At 32.1% G+C, this 6,715-nt stretch overlaps 1 long non-coding RNA gene across 1 annotated transcript; it reads right to left on the minus strand.

The window, feature by feature from the left end:
* Positions 1 to 4,638: 4,638 nt before the first annotated feature.
* On the minus strand, positions 4,639 to 6,077 carry LOC104237232 (uncharacterized). The gene is made up of 2 exons (XR_713580.2): positions 5,627 to 6,077; positions 4,639 to 4,866 (listed from the first exon to the last, which is right to left on the minus strand). It is a non-coding gene; the product is annotated as an uncharacterized lncRNA (long non-coding RNA).
* Positions 6,078 to 6,715: the final 638 nt, after the last annotated feature.

The raw sequence follows: 6,715 nt of genomic DNA on the forward strand, positions 1-6,715 counted from the left end.
TTTTAATAAAGATAATTCCCCCCATCCCCATACCTAATTTTTATTTTATTTTTAATAATGAGCAAACAAAACGGAAGAAGAGCTGTGAACGACCATAACTCATCAACTTTAAATTGACTCACGTGAAGAAGTCTTTCATCTTAATTAACCTAATTAGCTTTCTATTCAAATCGAGATTTAGCATACCAGGTTGACCAAATCACAATAAAAAAAGGAGGAACAAGAAGAGGAAGTAAAACGTGAATATTTGTATGACGCGAATCTAGATGATGAAGCCACATAATTAAGTTCATTCAATACGCCATTCATTTCCTACTTTATGTTACTGTTGACTCATGAAAACACAAATATCAAAATCTGTTCACATGTACGTAAATGCATTTTGCATGTTGATTTGAAAATTAAAAATTTGGATATTACTATGTGTTTGGTTTTAAAAATAGAATTTAACTATTTGAAACCAAAAATCAGATTATTTTCGAATCTAAAACAACCAAAACTTTGTTTTCATTTGGAATCAAAGGAAAGGGTTAATCATTTCGATCACTTTCGTCCGACACTTCTCTCATCATCCGAAACTCCGGTTTATAATGTTCAAATATTTTTTTATTTTTTTTTGCAATTCCTTTGTTTATGTTATTATCTTTTATAAATATAATATGTTTTTTTTTCTTCCGCTATTACTTTTTTCTGGTCCAATACTATCTTTTCATTTGCTGCTAAGGTACCATACTATGCAGAGGCGGATCCAGGATTTAAATTCTATGGGTTCAATTTTTAAGATTTTTAATATTGAACCCAGATGCGGATCCAGGTTTTGATGATTATAGGTGCCACTATTTGTTATGCAAACCTACTACTACCGAAGGAGAATGAATTAGGGTATACATTTTGTCGGTTAAACCCATATTGATTTAGTTCGGTTCGGTTCGATCCATTTGAAATAATTCAATTTAATTTAGCAGATTTTTGGTGCATATAAATACGTGATCACCAAACAGAATAAGTTTTGTCCAGCTCGATCTAATTCTCTCAACAACAATAATAAATTCAGTATAATCCCACAAGGAAAGGAATAGCGTGTACGTAATCTTACCCTTTCTTTCCAATAGACCTTCGATTCAATATTTCAGAATAATTTTTTGCTCTAAAAATAAAAAGAATACATACGCAAAACTATAAAATAAAATAAAAAGTAGATTTCAGAAGAGAACAAATATAAAAAAGAGTAGATAAAATACAAAAATGAAGAAGAAAGTAAGAAGAGAACTAAAACGACAAGGAGGCACCAGCTACGGAATGCGCTTAGATTTGATCCCGAATTACGCGTCTGGAAATTTGGCAGCTTAACCGTGGCACCCACTATTAATTTGTGATTTTGGTGTGCCACTCTTTTAATATTTATATGTTTTTTAGTAAAATATCAGTACATAAATAAAATTTTACCCGAGCGATCGGGTGCCGTACCACCCCTAATCTCCTAGGTAGATTCGTCCATGATTGAACCCATTATATATTTAAAGTTATAGGTTCAAATCTATTATTTTTACAATTTTAATAAATTTTTACACATAAATTTCTATTTCGCGTCAAAAGTTATGGATTCAATTGAACCGGTAACTCTCACACTGCATCCGCCTCTATACTATGTATCATCAATCTAATGTATGTTTTACTGTTTTGTTATAATATTCTCGCAAGGGAAGTGGAATTCATAATATGAAAAGTTTAAGATATAGTTTTGCGAATAGAGGACCTTACCGTAAATTTCTTGTTTTTATCATAACTAATTTTACGTAAACTGCCAACTTACCGTAAATTTCTTGCTTAGAGGAAATTCCAACAATTCGGTCACTTTTCGATAAATAAATTCCAAACTTATTTTGCACGTGAAATATGCTGACAGATGAAAGGACAGCGTCAAATTATTGAAAAGATAACGTCAACAGATTCCTTATCTTTAAAAAAAGGACGAAAAGCAAAAGAGAGGCACAAAACTCAATGAGTATAAAGGCAACAGATGAGATTTGGTAAATGAGATTTGCAAGCGATTTTCTGTAAATGAGAATATGTTGGAAGCAGATGTATATATATTGTTGACTGGATATTTTTTTAGAACTGATAAAATCAATTGCTTCAAAACTCTGAGACAACATTTTATATATTCACTTAATAGGAATAGAGTAGGAATTAGGAACGTTAATAGATATTAACTGCTAGGGATATAGTAGATATGTCCTAAATCCAATCTCAGATTTGAACATATTTTGGTGAACGTTATTTGATATAAAAATATATGACATCTAATATTCTTTTATCATAGTTATTATTAATTGTTTGATTAGCTTGATAAGGTCCTTGATTAGATTTTGAGACTTGACATTGTGATGGAGATCATGATAATGAGAGTGAAGTGTCTTATAATTTAATTTTAATTTGTTCTTGATCATAGGATTATTAATTTGGACATTAGCAATCCGGTTAGATCAATATTTATGTGATCGTCTTTATCGGATAAAGATTAGTTGATCTCATTAACTAAATCACATAGATAGATGAGGCATATAAAAATATGATTATTTAACCGACTCATTGGATAATTCCTAATGGTTAGAATTACCATAAACTGTAAATATGATATTCTCTTGAAGAATGTGATGTAAGAGTTTCCTTTGACCCGAGATCGTCATAGTAATTGACAAGTTATTTATTGTGTGTGATACTAGACACCTATGGCCCTAGGGCGATAGTTGAAAGGATATTGGGTACAATTAAATACTTGTAGAATTAGTGATTGATCAAGATGGAATCTGTCAACTCTTGATAATGAGTTCAAGCTCCATGTTGTCATGAATTATAAACGACCAAATTAAGATCTTCGCCAAGGCAATTGAATGAAAAAAGAAAAGAGTTTCTTAGGTCATTCAATGATCGATTATATTTGACTTGAACTCGTAGTTGGTCGCCTATTAGGATTTGACAGTTGAACCATATCCTAGGGTGACCCAAAGCTATAAGGACAGAAGGAATTACTACATTATTCTTCTACGAGTTCTTGAGAATAAATTATATATTTCATGGTATCCGGTCGTTAATGAGTGTTGCTAGACGCCACCTTTGATCAGTATATTGATGTGATCAATTTACTACCGGCTTAGTATTGAACCTATGGGGTCACACACTAACGAGTGTTTTGATCTTTGTAAAAGGATTAATTATTTTATTATTTGGTAATTAAATTAAAGAATTTAATTAGTCAAACAAATTTAGTTATTGTCACACCCCTTTTCTACCCCTCAAAATAATAATAATATGTGTATGGGCCAAAGAGTTTTCCAATTAAAGTGACAAAATTTGAATAGGGATTATTTTATTGTTCAGAGTCGCCACTTAGAATTGATTTTTTCGGTGTTCCAAGTCACCATTTATTTGGATCCCTAGTCAAAGGAAGGTTTGACTCTATTTTAATCGGTCCGCGAAAACAAAGTTTGGGTAAGGAATTCTGTTGACCGGGGAGAAGGTATAAGGCATTCCCCGAGTCCCGTGGTTCTAGCACGGTCGCTTTATTGACTTAAACTTGGCTTGAATTAATTTTGGACAAACTGTGATTTATATTATTTTCATGTTTTACCTATCCTCTTTTATCTCTTGATTATTAGAAAAAATTAAAGAATATTTTTGAATAATAAGATGTTATAACCACACTACGCAAGCGAATGCGTGATCGACGAAATTTATTATTTAGTCATAACGGCGCTACACAAGCGAATCCGCAGTCATGACAGACGATTGTTAGCACGTTATTTACTTTTAAAAAATTGCTGCAATTGTATTGGAGGAAACATTAATCCTCTTTTTTTAAGAAAATTTATGAAATGTCACTACCACGCTACGCAAGCGAATTCGTGATTATGACAAAAGATTTATAAATTAATTAAAACTATTGAATATGACATGAAATTGATGAATTAACTTATTAAAAGTTAAGTGTCACGCTACACAAGTGAGTCCGTGAAGGTAAAGCGCACCTACTATTTGCCTAACGTTTAAATTAATTAAAGGTAAACTAGTTAATTAAAATAGTAGAAAAATCTGATATTATTATTATTTTTTCGAGCTTTATAGTTGGGAAAAATTATGCAAATAAATGTTGGACCAATTACCTATTTTAAAAGAAATAAGCCAATTTCTTGTTAAAAAAAAATGGGCTAGCTTGTATGGAGCTTTTGGGCTGCTAGAATTTATTATTAAAATGGGCCAAGAAATGAATTTCAATTGGCCCAATGCTATATAGAAGAAAATAGGTAATTTTGTTGTTCAAAGGTAAATGACCCAACTTTTATCTTTGATTCAATAAGGCCCAAAGTTGGTACAATCTTAGCTCTTTACTTAGTTTGAGTTCATGACCATTAACTACATAGTCACAATTGTATAAACGCTCACTTTACAAAAATAGCCATTTTTGCAAATCCGGCAAAATGACCAGATTCACAAAGATATTATCACAGCATTCCTAGAAGCATATGTTGGCAGTGAAATTTCAGCAACTAAAACGAACTCATGCTATGTGTTATACACCTAAAGTCATTCATGGCATACTTAGCATTGTTACTCGGATATAATAGCTTGAAAACATGCTTAAAAAATCCATAAACGACTTACATATCACATTCAAAAACTTACAACTCAATATTCAAGTATTATGAAGGACTATATTCACATTATCACATGCTTGATACATAACAATAACATACAAGCTCTTTTGTTGTCAAACTATTCATCACATCAAACACATTTAAATGGTGCAACATGTTCAAGTTGTTCCCATTGCTGAAAATACGTACATTACGAGTCTTAAAGGATTACCTGGTAGCAAAAGAATAAACAGTAGTTCAACAACTAAAGCAGCATAAAAACAGCAGCAAAACAACAGCAAAATCAGCAGCAAATCCGTGTTAAAACAACCCGAAAACTTAGAGAGGGAACCCAGAAACGAACTCTAAAGAGGACTTATACTTTTTCTAAAAGTTTGCACTCTAAGATTCACTCCCAAAGCTCACCATTTCAGCTTACTTTTCATGTGTTCAACTGCTGATTTTTTTTGTTTTTGTGACAAAGCAATTATAAAAAATGCCCCCGGAAGTGTGATGGAGTCCCCTCTATATATCAAAACAACCAGCTATTTCAAAAAATTTAAAATCAATCTTTTTGACAGATTTTTCTACAAAATCTGCTCTTAAATTCAAAAAGCAAGACTTTCTAGTTCAAATCTTGTCAAGTATTTCAAACAAAATCTGCTCTCCACTATTCAAAGATAGACTTTATTCAAATAATGTCCAAAGGTCTACATTTTCTTACCAAACAATTTGACTTTTGAGTGTTGTACTCAAAGAGTCTTGAAGCAGTAAACAAACAACCAAACAAGTACCATATACTCTTAAGTATTTTTCATTACCTCACTTTTATCAATACAAAACTATTTTACTACTTCAACAAGTGCAAAAACAGAAAATTTAACATTTCAAACATCAAAAACTAATGCTAAAATAATTAATAATAGACAAAAATAAAAGCTGAAAATTAAAAATAAAAAAAAAATCAGCCATGAAAAAGAAGAGTATTTTACCATTTTACACATCAAAAGGCCGAAAAAATGGTGGTATGCCAAAGAGGGTGTTCCGGGAGGTCGCCGGAATTAGGCCGGATTTTTGGAGTAGAATTCACATCAATAGTTAGGTCTTGAGGAGCTCTATCCATTGATGTAGGTATTTTGGGGTGGTAGTGGTTGGAACTTCAAGAATTTGGGCAAAAAAGTGACGGGAAAGTTTCCTAGATCTAAGATTCAAGGAGTTTGAGGGATTTTTTTAGGATTTGGTTTGAAGATATGGAAAGAGGAAGTTGTGGAGATTACGTGGTGGGAATTTGGAGGTGTTTGGAGGTGGTCCGCTGGCGGCGGCAATTTCCGGCAGGCGGCGGTGGGCAGAGCTGGGGAGGCGTAGAGAGAGTGAAGAGAGAGAGAAGAGAGAAGAGAGAAGAAGGAGAGGGAAAGAAGAGAGAGGAAATAAGGGGGAAATGAGGAAATTTTTTTGGGGATTTTAGGCTTTAAATACCTAGGATGAAGATCAAACTAGGACCGTTGGATTAAATCAAGATAAGTGGATGAGATTGAATCTTGTCACTTAACCAAAACGACGTAGTTTCAAGACAAAACTACGTCGTTTTAAGCTCTTCTTGGCAGCCCTCTTTTGGACCGGGTTTGGACTCTTTGGGCTCAAATTTTGGGCCAATTTTGGCACAATTTTAATTAAATTACACTAGCCCAAACCCCACCTCATTTATCAAACCATTACTCAACTCTTAAAACCTATACATACACAAATAAGAACAAACACACACACACACACACATACATATATATATATATATATATATATATAAGGCGAAAATTAGGCATTTACAGTTATTAGTCCAAATAAAATATTATTATATTTTTTGCTAGCACTGATGATATAATTAATATTGTGAACAAATTAAAATTTTCTATTTTGAATAGGAAATTAAATTGTATCTCTTGATTAAAATATATATATTTGTGATATATATAATTAACACTTATTTTTATATAAAATATGTTATACAAAATATTCATAAAGACTTGTCTTTGAAATTGGATTAACTGAAAGTCCGTAAGGACATTACGTTAAAGTCCATAATT

Source organism: Nicotiana sylvestris, chromosome 6 (genome assembly GCF_000393655.2).
Source record: "Nicotiana sylvestris chromosome 6, ASM39365v2, whole genome shotgun sequence".
Lineage (NCBI taxonomy): Eukaryota > Viridiplantae > Streptophyta > Magnoliopsida > Solanales > Solanaceae > Nicotiana > Nicotiana sylvestris.